The sequence below is a fragment of the Dysidea avara genome, chromosome 12 (genome assembly GCF_963678975.1).
Source record: "Dysidea avara chromosome 12, odDysAvar1.4, whole genome shotgun sequence".
In the NCBI taxonomy this organism is placed as follows: domain Eukaryota; kingdom Metazoa; phylum Porifera; class Demospongiae; order Dictyoceratida; family Dysideidae; genus Dysidea; species Dysidea avara.
The window spans coordinates 16,590,342-16,612,764 of record NC_089283.1 but is presented as its reverse complement, the minus strand read 5'-3'; the positions used below and the strand labels follow the sequence as shown (position 1 = coordinate 16,612,764).

The 22,423-nt window shown below is 37.8% G+C and overlaps 1 pseudogene; it reads right to left on the bottom strand.

Annotated features, from left to right (window-relative positions):
- Positions 1 to 596: 596 nt before the first annotated feature.
- On the bottom strand, positions 597 to 22,089 carry LOC136239881 (intraflagellar transport protein 80 homolog; annotated as a pseudogene).
- Positions 22,090 to 22,423: the final 334 nt, after the last annotated feature.

The following is a 22,423-nucleotide window of genomic DNA, read 5'->3' as shown; positions in this document are numbered from 1 at the left end:
ACAATGATGCAACAATACGTAAGGTGGAGTTGTGGTTTCAATTATGGCATTGTTATGTTGACTTTGAAGTGGTTTATACTTTTGAGCTAATGACACAGCCATCAGAAAATTGTTCTGGAGCTGAAAATTGCTAACCAGAGCGAAGTAACTACACACTTTAAAGTAAGCACCAGTGACTACCTTCCACCCGACAGTACGTTTTTTAAAGTTTTAAAGTATTCTACATACATTACAAGGCTTGAAAAGATTACAAAACAACACAAAACTTACTTATATGTAATGCGCACGATAAAACTAAGATTTTCATGATGATCAGCGTGTGGACAAACCCCACAGCGATTTTCATCCTCAATGGAGCTTGGACGACAGAGCAATCCCAAGTTAAACACGAGTTGTTATTTTGTGCCAGGGTTCTATTGGGGAATATACGGAGATTTTTTTATTAGACTGTCTCAGATACTGGAATGCCTACTATTAGAGTATTCCAACAGAGCTTTGTAATGTATGAGCTTCAGTTATCTGAACAGTTCACTTATCTGAACACTTTTACCATTGCCTGAGAACACTGGGGCTTGGAAAAACAAGGATCCACTGTATAGGAGCAAAGTATATTCAGTAGACTATTAGACACTATACATAAGTGATGTAAGTTGATGATTATGAAAAGTTTCAAAGTTAAAAGTTCAAGTTTTCTCTGACTCTTTTTCTGCTTCCATTGCAATCTTTGCATTTATCTTCTCCCAGTCCAAACTGATCTGTAGGACAGCAACAACAACAACACACTCAGTAATATCAATTGATTCAATACTAGCTGCATGTGTGTGTGTGTGTGTACGTGCGTGCGTGCGTGCGTGCGTGTGTGCGTGTGTGTGTGTGAAATAGTGCTAAGAAGTGAACTGTCATAAAATTAGGAGCTTATGAAGAGGAGCAACAACTTGTACTTCACCACCATTACTAACATGAAACTATTAACTTACAAGTAGCAAAATAATTGTGTCAAGTATGGATATGTTAAAGTACCATAAGTGAAAAGTTATCAATACAGCAAATCTACAAACATATTAAAATATAATATATATACATGACATGACATACTCAGGTATACTATGTACTTCAAGTTTTGATGAAATGTACAGTACAATTCACAAAACATCATAAATATCAACTAGAGCTGAAACAAATATTTGATTTGCTTGGTTGAGCTAGTATTTGAATACTAGTAACTGTTTGAATATAAAGCAATTAAGTCTTTAAATAATTGCAGTACATTTTGGTGTTTGCCAAAAATTTAGATAAGTGTAATAAATGTATTTCTGTATGTCTCGTGAAAGGTGTATCTAGCGCATTGAAAAATTATTACTGTTAAAATTTAAATAAGGAAATACAAGTCAAACCACATAAATCCAAATTTGAATTGTTGTACTACTCAAACTATTCAATTTGATATCTAAATCAACAAACCTTTTCACTATACTGCTGAAATTTTGTTAAGTTTTCTTTCCACCCTATTTCTTCAAGGTGTCTGTGTCGAAATGCCAACACTGTATCCACATGTGTTTGTGTTTTATTGCAAGTTCCAATGCCCTGCATAGAATGATACATTCACTGTAATACAATACACATACTGTACTATACCAAGTCAAAACCCAAAAGTACATAACAGACTGAATTATTGTGGTGTAAATAGGATTGTGTAATGTATTGTTTAGTCTCCAGTCTTTAGTCTGTGATCAGGTAGGCTAGGAGAAAGAAAGATTAGGGCAAGCAGGTGGACACACTACATCTTTTTTTTTAATTCGGTCTTTAAAATACAAAACGTACAACCACTCTAGTGGCTAATGATATTCATCAATCAATAACTTGTATACAGAAGGTCACATGGGCTTGCAATTTGGTTATCAGAATGTTGACCAAAATGGTACAATGTTCCTTCACCATGCTACAGTTTAAACACAGCTAGGGGTGTAACTTGTGTAATACTTAACAAGAAGAAGATATCCTTGAGAACTCTGTAAATTCTAGAAGCATGGAAAGTTATTTTATTGACCTACAAGTTGATATGGTCCACATTCAAATGGTTACCTTTTCTGAGAGGAGCCTTCCTTCAAGTGAACTAATGGCATTCTTGTTGATCGAGGACAGATTTTTAACTTAAATCAGGCAAAGAAGACCGAAACAGTACTAACTGCTTAGTGGTGGGCCAAACCTTTGATTTTTGCTTTTAACTAAGCACAGACATCTCAATTTTTATACCAATTGTGTTACTCCAAAGTTCACTGGTCATTTTCAAGTAGTTGTGGCCACTTTAACCATGTTGATCAGTGTGGGCAAAGCCATGGGGCAATACAGTACTACCACTAAAGTATCAAATGATACGTACCAACAAACACACACACTACACACCTTTCCCAAGTCATATTCAGTTCTATGGCTCGGAATATCATACCAGCCTGAATATATATGGATTCTACCTGGAGAGGTTGCCTACAAAATAATGCCAATTCAGCATTTCTTTTTTCTTGACCAGACAGCTCCTTGATCTTCCTTAAATGATACACTTTATCCACCTAAAGGAAATTAGAAAGATTTCCAGTGTTGGGAGTAATGTGTTACATAATATTATTACTTTTGTGGTAATTAAGTAATCTAATCCAAAACAGCCAAGCTGTAAAAAAAGTGTGCGGCCCTCAGAAAGGCTATGGTGAAAAAAGATGTGAAATCCAAAGTGGCGGCCAAGAAATGGCTGTGATGGTAGGTTAATGGTAAAAATTTTAATAACGACAATTCAGGTGAATTTTTGTGCCACTTCACAAAATTTACCTAAATTGTCATTATTAAAATGTTTACCATTAACCTACCATCACAGCCATTTCTTGGCCGCCACCTTGGATTTCACATCTTTTTTCACCATAGCCTTTCTGAGGGCCGCACACTTTTTTTACAGCTTGGCTGTTTTGGATTAGATTTCATTTCTTTTTGTATTATATACCCCAAAGCCGGCCTATGGCCAGCTTTGGGACTTTTTTAACCTATGTTTTTTTCTTTACTACAGGAAGAAGAAAAGATGAAGTAGATGTACTTTAAATATTTTATTAGTAAATGTACAAATTATATTATACTGTATAATACATATGTGACCGGATTTGCGAAAAGGGGTCTTCCACACACATCCAATTTGCCAACTTTGACAATTGATAACTTCAGATTGGAAAGAGCTATTGCCTTGAATTTTGGACAGTGGTGAGCACCACTATAGCTGAGTACGTGGTGAAATGTTCAGGTTAATATGTTACTTGAACACTGAGTTATGGTCTCCAACGTTTATGGAATTGGATGTGTGTGGAAGACCCTTTTTCGCAAATCCGGTCACATAATATTATATTGATTACAGAAATCTCCATGGTGGTTTCTTTGTAACTGAACACTCTACAAGGTGACTTCTTCTAATTGCTCTCTCTACAGGGTGAATTGTTTGTAGCTGAACGATCTACAAGGTAACTTCTTCTAGCTGATCTCTCTACAGGGTGATGTGTTTGTAGCTGAATTCTGTATAGGTGATTTGTTTGCAGCTGAGCTCTTTACAGAATGGTTTCTTTGTAGCTGAACTCTCTAAAAGGTAACTTCTTCTAACTGATCTTTCTACAGGGAAATTTGTTTCTGGCAGAATTTTCTACAGGGTGATTTCTTTGCAGCTGAACTCTCTACATGGTGGTTTCTTTGTAGCTGAACTCTCTACAAGGTAATTTCTTCTAGCTGATCTCTCTACAGGGAGATTTGTTTGTAGCTGAACTATCTACAAGGTAACTTCTTATAGCTGATCTCTCTACAGGGTGATTTGTTCGTATTTGAATTCTGTACAGGTGATTTGTTTGCAGTTGAGCTCTTTACAAAATGGTTTCTTTGTAGCTGAACTTTCTCCAAGGTAACTTCTTTTAACTGATCTTTCTACAGGGTGATTTGTTTGTAGCTGAATTATCTACAAGGTAATTTCTTCTAGCTGATCTCTCCACAGGATGATTTGTTTGTAGCTGAATTCTGTACAAGTGATTTGTTTGCAGCTGAGCTCTTTACAGAATGGTTTCTTTGTAGCTGAACTCTCTACAGGGTGATTTGTTTGTAGCTGAAATCCCTACAAGGTAACTTCTTCTAGCTGATCTTTCTACAGGGCGATTTGTTTGTAGCTGAGTTCTCTACAGGGTGTTTGTTTGCAGCTGAATTCTCTACATGGTGGTTTCTTTATAGCTGAACTCTCTACAAGGTGACTTCTTCTAGCTGATCTCTCTACATGGTGATTTGTTTGTAGCTGAACTCTTTACAAGGCGATATTTCTAGGTGATCTCTCTACAGGATTCCTTGTTTCTAACTGAACTCTCAACAGGGTGATCTGCTCATAGCTGAACTTTCTACTGGGTGATTTGTTTGCAGCTGAACTCTCTAAATGGTGGTTTCTTTGTAGCTGAACTCTCTACAACGTGACTTCTTCTAGCTGAACTCTCTACAAGGTGACTTGTTTCTAGCTGATTTCTCTACAGGGTGACTTGTTTCTAGCTGAACTCTCTACAGGTGATTTGTTTGTAGCTGAACTCTCTACATGGTGGTTTCGTTGTAGCTGAACTCTCTACAAGGTAACTTCTTCTAGCTGATCTTTTTACACTGCATATTTGTTTGTAGCTGAGTTCTCTACAGGGTGATTTGTTTGCAGCTGAACTCTCTACATGGGAGTTTCATTGTAGCTGAACTCTCTACAATGTGACTTCTTCTAGCTGAACTCTCTACAGGGTGACTTGTTTCTAGCTGAACTCTCTATAGGTGATTTGTTTGCAGCTGAACTCTTTACATGGTGGTTTCTTTGTAGCTGAACTCTCTACAAGGTAACTTCTTCTAGCCGATCTTTCTACAAGGTGATTGAGTTTTTTGCAGCTGAACTCTTTACATGGTGGTTGCTTTGTAGCTGAACTCTCTAAAAGGTGACTTCTTCTAGCTGAACTCTCTACAGGATGATTTGTTTGCAGCTGAACTCTCTGCGTGGTAGTTTCTTTGTAGCTGAACTCTCTACAATGTGACTTCTTCTAGCTGAACTCTCTACAGGGTGTCTTGTTTTTAGCTGATCTCTCTACAGGGTGACTTGTTTCTAGCTGAGCTCTCTATAGGTGATTTGTTTGCAGCTGAACTCTCTACATGGTGGTTTCTTTGTAGCTGAACTCTCTACAAGGTAACTTCTTCTAGCTGATCTTTCTAAAGGGTGATTTGTTTGTAGCTGAATTCTCTACAGGGTGATTTATTTGCAGCTTAACTCTCTACAAGGTGACTTCTTCTAGCTGAACTCTCAACAGAGTGATTGATTTTTTTGCAGCTGAACTCTCTACATGGTGGTTTCTTTGTAACTGAACTCTCTACAGGGTGATTTGTTTGTAGCTGAACTCTCTACAGGGTGATCTGTTCATAGCTGAACTCCCTATAAGGTAACTTCTTCTAGCTAATCTTTCTACAGGGTGATTTGTTTGTAGCTGAGTTCTCTACAGGGTGATTTGTTTGCAGCTGAACTCTACATGGTAGTTTCTTTGTAGCTCTACAATGTGACTTCTTCTAGCTGAACTCTCTACAAGGTGACTTGTTTCTAGCTGATCTCTCTACAGGGTGACTTGTTTCTAGCTAAACTCTCTACAGGTGATTTGTTTGCAGCTGAACTCTCTACATGGTTTATTTCTTTGTAACTGAACTCCCTGCAAGGTGACTTCTTCTAGCTGATCTCTCTACAGGGAGATTTGTTTGTAGCTTAACTCTCTACAGGTGATTTGTTTGCAGCTGAACTCTCTATATGATGGTTTTTTTGTAGCTGAACTCTCTACAAGGTAATTTCTTCTAGCTGATCTCTCTACAGGCCGATTTGTTTGTAGCTGAACTCTCTACATGATGGTTTCTTTGTAGCTGAACTCTCTACAAGGTGATTTCTTCTATAGCTGATCTTTCTACAGGGTGATTTGTTTGTAGTTGAACTCTCTACATGATAGTTTCTTTGTAGCTGAACTCTCTACAAGGTGATTTCTTCTATAGCTGATCTTTCTACAGGGTGATTTGTTTGTACCTGAACTATCTACATGATGGTTTCTTTGTAGCTGAACTCTCTACAAGGTAACTTCTTCTAGCTGATCTCTCTACAGGACAATTTGTTTGTACCTGAACTCTCACATGATTGCTTCTTTGAAGCTGAACTCTCTACAAGGTGATTTCTTCTAGCTGATCTTTCTACAGGGTGATTTGTTTGTAGCAGAACTCTCTACAAGGAAACTTCTTCTAGCTGATCTCTCTACAGGGAGATTTGTTTGTAGCTGAACTCTCTTCACATGATTTGTTTGCAGCTGAATTCTCTACATGATGGTTTATTTGTAGCTGAACTCTCTACAAGGTAACTTCTTCTAGCTGATCTCTTTACAGGGTGAATTGTTTGTAGCTGAACGATCTACAAGGTAACTTCTTCTAACTGATCTCTCTACAGGGTGATTTGTCTGTAGCTGAACTATCTACAAGGAAACCTCTTTTAACTGAGCTCTGTACAGGGTGAATTGTTTGTAGCTGAACTATCTACAAGGTAACTTCTTCTAGCTGATCTCTCTACAGGATGATTTGTTTGTAGCTGAACTATCTACAAGGTAACTTCTTCTAGCTGATCTCTCTACAGGGTGATTTGTTTGTAGCTGAATTCTGTATAGGTGATTTGTTTGCAGCTGAGCTCTTTACAGAATGGTTTCTTTGTAGCTGAACTCTCTACAAGGTAACTTCTTCTAGCTGATGTATCTACAGGGTCACTAGTTTGTAGCTGAATTCTCTACATGGTGGTTTCTTTGTAACTGAACTATCTATAAGGTGACATCTTCTAGCTGATCTTTCAACAGGGTGATTTGTTTGTAACTGAACTCTCTACAAGAAAACTTCTTCTAACTGATGTCTGAACAGGGTGAATTGTTTGTAGCTGAACTCTCTACAGGGTGATTTGTTTGTAGCTGATCTCTATACAGGTTACTTATTTCTAACTGATCTCTTGAATTCTGTTCAGGGTGACTGCTCTATTAGGATGACTGCTCTATTAGAGTAGTCATGAGAGGATTTCGTGTTATAACTCCGTAACTTCGTAACTTCGTGTTATAACTCGTGTTATAACTCTATTAGAGTAGTCATGAGAGGATTTCGTGTTATAACTCCGTGGCTTTAAGTCTGATTTTTCTATACCATTGAAGAGCCTTTCTAAGATAATAACTCCATCTGTACAGCGATTTTCAAAGCATTACCCCAAGTGGTTTATCTGGTAGGCGTGGCAAGCATAATAATAATAATAATAATAATAAAAAATTTGCTAATCTCGATTGCATAATTGTTACACATTGTTGATTTTTTCGCTGTATCTTCCTGGTTTTTAGCTCGATTTCTTTCAAACCACAAAAGGTTTGAGGTTCAATAGTTAACCTATTCACCCACCGATTTTCAGCTTCTTCCCATACGCGGTTTACCCTGTAGGCGTGACAACATATTGGTGTTATTTTTCGTGCATAATCGCTCATATCTCTTTGCCTGTTTATGGTATTCCAGCCAACGTTGGTACACAAATGCGCCTTTATACCCCCCTTCTGTGTGCCAAATTTCAAGGCAATCGGATAACGCGTTCGCGTTTTATAGCAGTTTTTGTAAGTGTGCGAAAAGAGGAAAAAAAATAAGAAGAAAAAAAAAAACGAAGAAACTAAGCCAATTTTTGAAGTTGCATATCTCAGGAATGCCTGAAGCGATTTCGCTCAAATTTGGAATGTGGAGTACTGAAGTTGGAGGGAATGTACACAGCAAAATTTGTCTTGTTTCATCAAGGCAGCACAGAGCTACGGAGGTGCGAAAATTGCGTTTTCTTTCTTCCTGTCAATATACTCACGGGGTTGCGCGCCGGCTTCTTGGGCCGCACGACACACTACCGTGTGTCTTGATATAACGAAATACGCTATAAAAACAGGTAATATAACTCAAGTTACTTTACTTACAAATATAACATGTTACCTAAGTAATATAGTTACTGTAACAAATCTAATATTACATAATATTATTACTACAAGTAATGAAGTTACTAATCTCGTTAGTAATCCACTGAGTAATGCCTAGCCACAACGAAGTAATGAAGCCTACTGATTGTGAATGAAGCTTATTCACCAGCTTCTTACTTATAACCAAGATTTGCACATTGTCCAACAACGCAATCATGTCATGTGATAAGGTGGTAGTTTCACATGTGACAGTTTAAGGCTGTGGACACAAAGAAATATAATATGCAATCAGAGTTGGGGGTAACTAGTTACTTTTGTAACTAAGTTACGTAACGGATTACTTTTAAAGTAACTAGTAATATAACTAGTTACTTGCTTTGTAACTAGTAACTTGTAACTAGGAGTAATTGTCTGAAAAGTAACTAAGTTACAATGGTAACTAGTTACAATAGTTACATTTGTAACTATAAATAATTATGTTTTAAAAGCAAGAGCACTTCAAATTTTTGTGCCATATACAGCCACATTAAGTAGGCACATTCTGTGTACTGTTCTCTATGATTCAGCTTGAGTAACAGACGTAGCATTAATTAAAACTGACCTGAAAGAACAACAGAATTGTTATTTTAAGTGCACATATGTATTGCATCCCTTAATGATACATTTCTGAGCAAAATTCATGTTACAAAAGCTAAAAACAAGTCATAATTTATACTACAAAAGTAACTAGTAACTAGAGTACTTAGTTACCTTTTGAAAAGTAACTGTAACTAAGTTACATGGGATAAAAGTAACGTGTAACTAGTAACTAGCTACTTTTGTGAAGTAACTACCCCAACTCTGTGCATATGCTATTTCAGCAGTGGCCAAGTCACGAGAAGCACATGCCATCCCAGCAAGACATGCCCATAGTGCCTCATCCTAATTAATATAACAACAATACATAAAATTGTATAAAGATAATCACCATACCTTCACAAATCTACAAAGCCGAATAGCTTCATTCCACTTGGATGAATTAGCATATTCATGAAGCAGTCCAGGAAATGGTGAAATACTGTGAAATATACAACATTCACTATTAAATATATAGCACATACACACATGATACTATACATTACCTGGTTGTGATCAAGGCACCATCTGTGCGACGAAGGGTACACTGGTTCCCAAGGAACTGAACTATTTGTGGATTCTTAACAAACTCACTAAAACAAAAGTACTCAAAAACTATGAGCCACATTTCATTCTCTTACTTTCCTCCTCTTATGGTCCCAGTCAGAAGATCTTTGTCAGTGTACACCACAGTGGGGTGGTACCAGACTGTGAACCTACCATCCTGCATGCCTGCCAGTATGTTACTCTGATCATTCCAAGCCACACTACTGACCATTGATCCTAGTAGAGAATTGTATACAATTTAACATATTTTCACCATACATACATATGAGTAGAGTTAAACTAAGAGACAGATACTCATTTCTGAGACAGCTAACAAAATTCATTTGCAAAATTCTATGGTGTAATTCCTGGCTGCTGAATTTCATAAGCTAATATGTGTGTGTGTGGGTGTGTACGCATGTGAATTGGTAGTGATCGATGTACGCATAGGTCATCGCTCTACTCACATTGGTCTACCAGTTGTATTAATAGAGATTTGTAAACCAGTGACTAATTATACACCCCGCTTAATAAGTAAGACTTTCAAGTATGTACCTAGACCATCACTCGTGAGCAAGGAGTAGATTAGCAAGCATTATTTTGGAAGTAAATTGCAGAGGTGATCACAAGTGTACAAAAATGGCAACTAGCTATAAGGTTGTTGTGATGTTTGTCTGGTGTGCAAGTGTGTACAATAATGTTATCAACCAACCAATACTAGTCATCTACCAAAGCTGCTCACAGGTGTGATGTAGAGGTCATGGTTCTTATCCAGTAGTATCAGTTGTCAGGTAGCTGGGGGACCACGATGATCAAGTGCAATTGTCAACAACTCAGTGTGGTGTTTTAGTGACTTCCCTGATGAGGAGGATGTACCCAGTGACTTACCAGTGAGGGCATCAAACGTGTGAACAACTACACAATAGAATAAACACAGTGAAAATAAATTAATTATTTGACAAACAGTTTCAATTAGCAACAAAATTATGTGAAGGAGTTATGCTACTATGAAAGGATGTAATGGATAGCCTCATTTATTGTAACAAATTTCACTACAAAATATGAGCTCCATGACCAGCAATTTTATTGCACAGAACTGCTTTAACTTGAGACCAAGTTATTGCAATGGAGGTAAGTTGATAGAGTAGCTACGTACAGTATACAATCAGGTCTTTTATTAGTGGATAGATCCCTCAAATTAACACTATTAAATACACTAGTACAGATGATATAACACAACTAACTTTTCTCATCCTTCTGATCCAGAATACACACTGTGTCATTCATTACACACAGTCACTGTGTGAGGGTTGAGTGAGTCTGGTAGTAAACCAAATTGTTTGATGGAGCAAATGTGACGACCCTGTAAACACAAAACAATTCAACCTCATAACATGTTATTCATCCACCACACCTCATAAGAGATCAACTATAGGCCACTCACACTATCCACCAACAGGAAATGTCTGCAAGTGTGTAGTAACATGTTAGCACTTGTAGTGGAACACTAACCGTTCTGCTTGTTGAATAAGTATCACCAAACCTCCTTTAAGATCCATAGTCACTGGTGTATTCCAGCTACGAGAACTACACAACACAATTATTGTATATCTTGTACATAACAGGTTAGTCCAGTACTGCCACAATGTTTCCCAGGTATACGTATATACACAAGTGACTACAGGGTGAAAACTAAACACCTTGGTTGTTTGCCTATCCATGGTGAAATGTTAGCCAAATCCCAACACTGTAGACTAATACAAACAGAAGTTATGGCTGCCAATGTACACACCTGTAGTTTATTTTCAGTATATAACCACTGTACAAATCGATTTCCTTGCTCTTCCTATTGTCTAGCGCTATACAGGATGAAACTTTAATGATCCTTTCCTTGGACACTAGAGATAATGCTGAGGAAAAAATTCAGAAGTTGTGCAAACTAGGTGGGTTTTTGCTGAGATGGTCGCATACGTATGGGTCATGAGATATTACATTTAAATTCAGGGTTTTTCCAATACCTTATCTACGCATGTGAGGTGGCAACAATTCAGGTAATGCATGTGTTACCATGGAACTCATCTATTACAACATAATACTCTTACTTGTAGATGTAACACTGTGTTGGTGTGGTGACTAAGAGGTGACCCCAACCAAGACAGGCTCGTCAGGGAACTATAAGTGTTCAGCCGACTCATTTGAGATGTCCACCATATCTATAGTATGGTCAGCATTCACTGTAGCACACCAGTTCTTCCACTCCAACTGCCTAGTAGGATGAGGGAAGAATTACACTGCTAAATTGTACACACACACACGCACGCACGCACGCACGCACGCACGCACGCACGCACGCACGCACGCACGCACGCACGCACGCACACACACACACACACACACACACACACACACACACCACGCACGCACACACACACGCACACACACACAAACACACACACACACACACACACACACACGCACGCACGCACGCACACAGTTGGGTGATTGTTTACTAGATAGATACTTAAGCATGTTGGGATGGCCTGAGCTAACATTAATTGTGCTATTTGACAGTTGAACTTCTATGAACAAGATAAAAGAAGTATGAGCGTCATGTACATGTACGTACAGTGAACAGTAAAATTTGGTGATCATGATACTGTATGTACAAGTGGATGATGAATAAGAATATACATGTGTTACTTGATAAGCAAAATGATGAGTTGGCACATGGCGAGCAATGTGGAAAGCTGGTACATGGCCTATTTGTATGGAAGAACAGTATCTAATAATGGACCTTTATAATTAAACATTACTGTAAATGGCCTGGCACAAGCCTGTAAAGTAGAGGTACTTATAATAAGATAACATGCCAGTCACAGGCTTGTGAAAAGCCTACCTGCTAATATTTAGGAGTGAAGTAAGCCTGTGACAGTATTGTCAGACAGGCTTGCAGCAAGGCACATCACATACTGTCACAATAATATGGTGGTATTTGTCAGGCATGTAACAGGACTACATTGTTAGATACATGATAAATCTATCCTGCAAAATAATTTCTTACAGGACTGGTATATACATGTACTCTGGTTGCTATAGTGACTATTGTTACCACTGGTTACTGTATTAGTGTCACTAATGGCCCACTTAGCATGTTTCCAATATCCCTGTACAGTATAGCAGTTAACACATACACCATGCTGACTCGCACACTACACCAGCTTCCTATTTAATAAGGGTTTCAATTATAACGTTACGGACAAGTGTTATGTTTCATTGTGGGATTGAGGTGTTACAGGCCTGTATCAGACCTGAACCCACTTGCCACAGCTCTTGAACACTTCATCATTACCAGTTTACAATACACACATGTTACAGGCATGCTAACATACAATTATATTACTTATTATATAAGATTCATGATATTGGATAGTCACACAGGACTGACATTTGTGTTCATGAGAGAAAAGGACTGTTACAGGCTTGTAACCTATTTTATTAAATGTGTAAGTGTTTACAACAGGCTTGTGGCACATTTATAGGTGATCCATACAGGTCTGTACTCATATTAGAATAACAGCTTTAGCAGGCCTGTCTTACTGCCTGTAGCAGGCAGTTTACAGGCCAACAAGCAGCACATACATGACTGTATTAGGCCTGCAACAATATAAAGTTTTTGTAGCACATACTTTTGCACGTGTCTCAATTTAGACCAACATTTATTAATTCCTTGTTTCCTGTCCCCAAAAGAACATTCAACTAGTGCGGGCGGACGATTATTATTATTATTAATAATAACTAAAACTTTATTATTTTCAAAAATCATCAAAACACTGCAAAAAAAAAAGACAAACACGCACGCGCACACATGCTCACACACACACACACACACACACACACACACACACACACACACACACACACACACACACACACACACACACACACACACACACACACACACACACACACACACAAACACACACACACACAAACACACACACACACACTACATACATGCACAGAGCTACTCATATTACAAACACAAAGATGGATAGCTAACTTACCTGTCAACCACATGGGCAAAGATCACTCTACCATCAGCACACCCAGCAGCCAATTGTGTACTATCCATAGTCCAAGATAAAGAGAACAGTGTACCTGAATCTGGTTTATCCAGACTATAGGACCACTAGGAAAACAATATGGCCAAATAAACATTGTTAAGATTGCATTAACTTCAAGTGCCCATAATATGACAAGAACAATTTAATCACTGAAGGTTACAGAATTCAATAACTACACAATAAGGATCACAGAGATGCTTAATTATCAAGGTACACCATACATACAATCCAGTTGTTTGCTCTATACTCAATATTACTCACCCCAGTACGGTCACACAACCTGATGGTGTTAAAAGCTCCCACAGCAAACATCTCACCACTGGGAGCCCATGGTAGGGATGCAATTGATGAGTCATGGAGACCAGATGTGTACAAATTACGACCATAACTGTCCCACACCTAACAGATCCAGATAACAGACAGCAGTAATGTATAACAGACTGCTTTATATAATATCCATGTATGTACACAGTAACATGAGCACACACTACACACACAAAAAATGAACAAATAAAAGTGTGCTACTAGACAGTGTGGACAATGAACACTCTGCAGGATGTTTCACAGGTGAAGGTGTCGGCAACCAGAGTCTCACCGACCATGTGAGCCATGAAAAATTGGCATTCCATTATAAAAATTATTGCTTGTTACCAGCCTTCTGCAAGCCTGTCAATGTTATAATGTCACTGGCCTGTCACAGCACTGTATTCTAGATTACACTGTTGTACCATTCCTGGGGCAGGCCTGTCTAGCAGGATGGTAATAGTATTGTGGAAGGTATGCAATTTCAATTTACAGGCCTGTCACAATCAACGACTAGGGTATCCTGCAAAAAAAATTGTACAACAGGCCTGGAATACATACATGTGATTTGTTGCTATGGTAACCACTGTTGCTACTGGTTACTGTATTGTTTAGTTACTATACTAACTAGTCCACATTGTAAATTTCCAAGTTCCCTGCAGTGTTGAGTAGTTATATATTACACCATACTGACTAACTTGCCACTCCATCTTCCTATTATGTTAAATGTTTCATTTTGTATTTATAATCTTACTAACAAGTAAACTTTTCATTATGGGATTCGAAATGTAACAGCGTTTACAGGTCTGTATCAGTTAGCACAGGCCTGGTACAGGACGTTACATCCACACCTCAAAATGAATGAATCTTTACAAGCCTGCCACAGGATTTGACTATTTTACAGGCTTGTTACCAGTTTATAATACAGGCCTGTATAAAATGCAACATAAGCCTGTTGTACACAATAGAGCAGGTTACAGGCCTGCTAACATACAAAAACAGCTAATTGCATGCCTGTACCAGGACTAAATTTTTGTAAGGGTTTGCTAATATCGGGTACCCCCAACAGGTAGACCATTAACACCAGGTCCCCATTAACAGCTGGTTAACAATATGAGTAAGTAAACATGAAAACACACTTTGTGCTCATGGATCACGCACGCACACACGCACACGTGTACACAATCTTCACACCCTATACTTCCTATCTTCACCACCAGATATAATCAGGTTGCCTAACAAACTCCAGTCAACAGCCAGTATTAGTCCATCATGAGCCTTCCACTGTAGTGACTTGCTAGATGGTTGTAGTGACTGAATTATCAGATGTTTACCACTAGTATAGAGTAACTGTGAACTGTCTGGTGACCATGAGTAAACTGGACTGGAGCTCTGGACTAGTGTGGATCGCAACATCAGTGAACGTGACCACACTTTAACTTGACCATCTTCTCCAACTGTACAAATATGAAATAGCAACGTATTTACATACATGGGTGTATTGCAAGGCTTAACAGAATACGTCACTACAAAGATTAGTCATTTTCTCACCAAAGTATTGTTTTAAAACAATTACATATGTGTCATAATGATATCACTTGAGTACAAAAATGTACCCTCAAAACTAGGAGCTTTATTATTTCACCAAATTAACAATTATTAATTAACTGACATTATAGAACTTAGCGTGGGCGAGATCAAAGGAAAAAATGTACTTTAAATTTCATAAAGTACACTCTCAGCCGACTATCAGTGCTTCATCGACCACAAAAAGTGCTTTATTGCATCGCAAAGAGTGCTATATTCGCTCAATAAAGCACTCTTTGTGGGCAATAAAGCACAATTGATACTACTCGGCCACGTGCCTCGTACTTAATTTTTTATATAGCACTCGCGGCTATGCTTTAACATATACATAATGTTTCATGCCCTTCAGTCAATTAAGTGTAGTTTAAAATAAATGCATCCAATGTTATAGACTACTGTATCAAAAGATGTCACTAAGGCCCAATATTTTGCTTTATACTGTAGCAAATACAGCAAATGTATTACATAACATTCTATATAATGAGTAGTTATACATAGAACACTGTATTGACAAATGAATGATTTAAAGTTCCTTTTACCTTTCTTTGTGCCTACTTTCTTGTATGAGTGTTCAAGTTATGGGTAACAATATGTGTTTTGTACTATTGTCATTATGTACTCTATCAATAATTTATGCTCAAGAGAATAAGGACACGTGAGACTGCAACAATAATGTATTATCCAAATTATAGTGAAAACACCTACACCTGTAGTTATATAATGGACATTTAATCTCATGTTTATTTACACTCTCTTGTATGTGATAATATTGATATCATGGTAATATTATTCGACCTCACTTGGCTTTTTATTTCTATGACCCCAACTCAAATGTAATATTTCTAAAATATCTTTGTACTTGTTTGTTAACTTCAAGAACATAACTAATGACTGGTAAACTGTATCATAGGAAAGAATAGCACCAGCTAAGTGTATTATAAATATATGTTAAAGCATAGCCGCGAGTGCTATATGAAAAATAAAGTACGAGGCACGCGGCCGAGTACTTTATTTTTCATATAGCACGAGCAAGGCTATGCTTTAAATGATTTATGGAACTTTCTAGTCGTGTAGCTTCACCATACACTAAGACTCGTAATTCACAAGCGTTGCACGAACTATTAGCAGCCTCAATGCACACAAACTAGTTTAACAAAGTAACTCACGTGTATTTCACCATAGTTTGGCATAGTAGACGTTCATCGCGTCTTTCGGCAGGTTTTGCTCGCAACCCACAATCGATTCTATTGTGAGTCACATGGTGAAGTATTTCCGTGATATCTCCAGGACTTGTCCGTTTACATTAACAAACGTAACAGTAACGTTACCTTCTCCCACCCATCATCGAAGCATTTAGGTATGTCTATAAAAGCAATCCAGTGGTGGAACTCGTATTGGCTGGGGTGATTGATCACTCAGCGCGGCGAGGCTATCAGCCTTCACCGCCTTGGGTGATTAGTCATACTGGCACGAGCCCCGTAGGCTATTAGCCTATACTAAGGCACGTGGGCAACTGTGCTTTATTGCCCACAAAGAGTGCTTTATTGCACCACAAAGAGTGCTTTATTGAACAAAGCACTCTTTGCGGTGCAATAAAGCACTCTTTGTGGTCGATGAAGCAGTTGGCCGGCTGAGAGTGTACTTTATGAAATTTAAAGTACACTTTTTCCTTTGATCTCGCCCACGCAAAGTTCTATAAAAAGTAATTAAACACCTTCACTATGAATAATTTACTGGACAACAATGTGACTATCTGATTTCATTTTCAGCTTGGTTCCACCTGTTAAACAGCATTAGAAATGAAGAGCAATACAAGAAGCATCTCTGTGACCACTATGGTAAACGTGCATCCTGATTACCAAATATACTAAGTGGTCATTCCACTTCGTTTCAGGTAGCTATGTTCTATCCATTATACAGCATTACCAATAAAGAACAGTACAGTAAGAGAAGTGCCTCTGAAATCAATCCATGTAGGAACCACCTATTTCTTCATGGTTTGTGTTAAACTACTACCAAAAATTCTTTCAAATGCATATTCGGCTTACATCACAGTCAATTGTGCTACAATGTTTGGAGGATAATATCCATTAACCGTAGAGTAATGTGGTTCAAACCGTATATTCATAGGATATTTAGTTTACGAGATATATACGTTTGAACATATGCATGTAACAAGAGCCACTATAGTGGCTTTCGCATTTAACGGGACACTTTTTATTATTAACTTAGGGGCCAAAGGGTTTTAAACAAATCAGTGGGAAAATTAATCTGGATGCAAGGTTTAGGAGAGAAATACTTAGTGATTTAACTCTCAATAGAATTTGGTAGATAGTGTAATATTTTGATATGTAACAAGCACCCCAAGAAGGCTATTGAAATGATCAGCAAACTCAATTGACAAATTTCCATATAAATTTTCTCTGTTTCATAACATGTAAGACTACATTCATACAGCCTGTAAGTTATAACCATTGAATTAAACACTTGTAGTTTATATTCTGTATTTATTACTACTGTACAATTTACCTTTCTGTTGTTACTACTTTGTAGCACTGTAGCTCCTACCTAACCTGCTTCTATTACTTCTATGGCTAAACTTTACTTGATGTATCTAAATGTAATAATAAAAGAATCTACATGCTCAAACATGTGGGATTCTTACAGATCCGGTTGCATTTAATATCTCATGAATGGGAATTTGGCTCATTTGAAGTAGCACTTGACCTGCTAAAAAACATGTACTTATTAAATCATTTAAGTGCACAATTTACAGGTAGTAATAATCTTACTCGATGAAGCATTTTAACTGGGAAAGTTACAGATGAATAAACATGATATAAGTGTTAGGGCTGGAAAAAAGATTTTGAGGCTTCGAAACCTTTGGAGGTGTAACCTTAAAGTGGTTTTACCCCTCGAAAGCTTTGTAACCATGGATACTGCCATGTGCAATCAGTCAAAGTCATGTGCTTTTTGGAAGCATGCAAATATCATGGATAAAATCATGATGTAAAATTTAACCTTTGTTCCAGCTCTAATATATACACGTAACAAGCGCCTATATATATAAGCATACATTCTTCCAGTATATGCGTGCCTAAGCTCAATGACACACACAATTATACCCACACTGTTATTAAACCCTATTGGTCTATCAAAAAAGGAAGGTATTGGCTTTCACTTTTGATAGATGACCACCTGATTGGTACTTTACACAAAAGACACAAACCACAAGAATGTCACAAAGGTTACATATCACATGGACTACACAAATATACACACACCCAAAAGGAAACATACACACACTACACATATACAGTCTATTTTAGGTTGGTTGTCCATGTAGGCCAATGCAAGAATATCACGTGAGTACAAATAACCAACAGTTCAATAACCAATGAAATTTTATGCCAGGCGGACGGAACTAGTTTAAACTGAAGGCTACAGATCTCATTGGTTACTTTCACAGACGTGATTTTTAATGCTTTGTTTCCCTAGTCAACCAACCAGAAATCAACTGTACTCATGTACACACATACACACACACCAGATACTAGAGCAGTATAGTCTTCACACCATCTTGTTGCCAGTACAGCTCCAGTGTGAGCCTCAACTGACTTCTCAACTCTACCCAGTTTGGAGAGGAACATCAACTTTCCTGTAAGAGACAATGATTGTGAGAAACTGCATGGTACATTATCACAAAAAGGCCTGACATCAGAGATCTGTGAAAGCAACTACAAGATACCTGGGGGCTACATACATAGATGGAAAGAACAAATTCACACAATTCACTTTGTATTATGACTACATCTATTCTACATTCAACAGTTTTATTACTATAAGATTGACTTCCTGTACTGACGGCTTTAGCTTTAAGGCCTTAGTAACAAAAGCAATTCCACGGAGTACTTGAAATGATACAGCATATCATGTACCTGGAGAGAAGGCCATGTTTTTGAAATAAAAAAAACACCATCCATTCACTTAGCTTAATTAACATAGGGCAGAAAAAAAATTAAGCATACCATGTATAGGATAGTGTTCTGATTCTTTGTTTGAAACAGTTTATAATGTAAGTTTTATTTGTGACCTAAGTGGATTATGAAGATGGTTATAGACTGCTAAAACTGAATAAACAATAATTTAGAGTTTCAATGTTACAACTACATAACACTACACAAGAACATTGATACATCCTATAATAGGTACAATTGCTTTAGGTGAAAAACACTTGGTGAGAAAGAGGTACAATGAAACATTCTGATCAATGTTTATGAAAACAAGTATAAGAAAAAAATTGGAATTTTAAAGTAGATTAGGGATAGTGTATAATGCTGCAATAAAAAGTACTGAAACAAGCTGGATCATAGTACGTAATGTCCAAATACTGTAAAACAATAAGAAGTGAATATCCCTACTGTGCATTCTTATACTTGTTTGTTTGCAAGCTCATGACCACTAAATATCTGCTGAGTTACTCACAGCACTATTGTACTAGATTATGACTCATACAATAACAACTGATCAGTGGGCGTGGCTCCACATAAGCCTGCAGACAATAATGGACGTGGATTCGTGCTTACATACGGACTGATGGATGGGCGTGGCTACCATATTATGTCTACAGACAGTAATTTATGTAAGTGGGCGTGGCTCACGAAAGAAGCAGTGCTATGCTATGACATGTAGTAACATGTCCACATTTAATTTAGCACATGAGGTCAGACCCGAATAATCTGTAAAGCAGGACCTGGATGACCTACTGTTACTAAATAAACTATAGACTTACACATTGCTATATAGAGTTGCTCTCTGTGATCGATATCAACAGTGAGTCACGTACGCGTGTTTTTGGTGTAACTGGCGACCACGTGTATTCGAATAGTTTGATGCAATATACACTGGTATGGAAGCCATACTGTAGTCTATTAACACTCAGCGGTAGAACCTTGACTGATGGCCATGGCAAAGAAGGATAAAAGGTAACACAATAGCACAAGCATTGTATGCTTATCAATATACCAAAGGTTTTTTTCTTAAGTGAACTAGAAACGTTTCTGTGAAAAAAATTTGGGCTGTAGCTGTAGCCACTTTTCCGCTACGCTTGACTGAAGACGTCAGGCAGGCAGGCAGGCAGGCAGGCAGGCAGGCAGGCAGGCAGGCAGGCAGGCAGGCAGGCAGGCAGGCAGGCAGGCAGGCAGGCAGGCAGGCAGGCAGGCAGGCAGGCAGGCAGGCAGGCAGGCAGGCAGGCAGGCAGGCAGGCAGGCAGGCAGGCAGGCAGGCAGGCAGGCAGGCAGGCAGGCAGGCAGGCAGGCAGGCAGGCAGACAGGCAGTAGAAAATTCTGTTGAATAATTTTTTTCTAAATTCTGTAGTAACTTGACGCAAACGTTTCGGGTCGATCTGAAGACACTTTTGGGCTTGGTTTTATCCAACCAATACTGTCATGTCATTGTGAGGAAAAATTGTGGCGGTTTTTGGGTTATTATACCACAGATCGCCCCCAAACCTTCGATGTCCTTAATATACATGTACAGTAACCTTCGATGTCCTTAATATACATGTACAGTACTATTGTACTGTATGGTGATAAATTTGCACTACAATAAAACAGAAAGTTATGGTACAATCAGCATATAGAATGTGCTAATTTCATATCAACAAATAATGAAAACATTCAGTAACCAAATAATTACCCACTTCAAAGGTTAATGGAAAACACCAATTAATTTAAAGAATTCACATTGGTGTTAAAAAGAAATGAATAACAGAGGTATGATACAAGGAGACAATAGGTACCAGATAATATATTTTTACCCATAATCCTTACACGTCAATGTATAAAGGATGTCACAATTCACCATCACTAGTGACCACTAACATAGACTCTGAACTCTTCTTACCACCAGCTACTTGTTGTCTGGCTGTTGAGCTACTCCAGTGAGCATCAATAGCAAATGTGTTCTTGGGGAGTTGCATGAACTAGACAATGATAGCAACAAATTGATGAACAATTAGATGTATTAGAAATTGACATGGACTGAAACTATGATGGTGGGGGCCTTTAGAATACATGTCAGCCATGCTTGAAATATGGTGGTCATATTAAAGAGGCAATGAGGTATATCACTGCTAAATTTCTTGTAAAATGTAAAGGCCAGTTCTTAATTTTGACATGCTCCTTGAATGAAAACCTGTCAAGCCAGGCTATGTAAGCTTTTGTATGGCTGTTCAACCTACCACAACCTACATAGGTCATTCAATCAGCTGATATTGATTAACTACAACATTAATCATCACCTTTGTGTGTTCTCCAGTTTGAGTACACTGTATGTCCTATTAGAGTATTCCAACAGACCTTAGTCTGTAATGTGTAACATATGGGCTTCTGAATAATTCACTTATCAGAACACTTTTACCATTGCCTGAGAACACTGGGGCTTGGAAAAACAAGGATCCACTGTATAGGAGCAAATTATATTCAGTAGACTACTAGACACTATACATAAGTGATGTATGTTGATGATTATGAAAAGTTTCAAAGTTAAAAGTTCAAGTTTTCTCTGACTCTTTTTCTGCTTCCATTGCAATCTTTGCATTTATCTTCTCCCAGTCCAAACTGATCTGTAGGACAACAACAACAACAACGACACACTCAGTAATATCTATCGGTTCAATACTAGCTGCTATGGGGCTGAAAAACTGTCATAAAATTAGGAGCTTATGAAGAGGAACAACAACTTATGCTGTGTCACTACCATTACTAACATTGAACTTACAAGTTTATTTCAGAACTGAATGACAAACAACAAAATAATTGTGTCAAAATGTGATATGATAAAGTACTAAGTTAAAAGGGAGAATCTACAAGCACATAATATTCAGGTATATATATTACCTCAAGTTTCGATGAAATGTACCAATTCACAAAACATCATATATCAACTGGAGCCGAAACAAACATTCAAATCGCTTGGTTGAGCTAGTATTTGAATACTGGTAATTATTCGAATACAAGCTTAGCAATGGTATTTGTCACAAAATTTAGGAAATTATACTTGTGATTAAGTGTATTTCTGTATATATTTCCAGTTAATCTTCTAATGAAAGGTGAATCTAGTGAGACAATTTGAATTGGTAAGGATTATCAGATGTTCAAACCAAAGTGAACAACACGTCACTTATGAATTACATGGTCAGTGATGCCTATGAATGAGCATACTTAA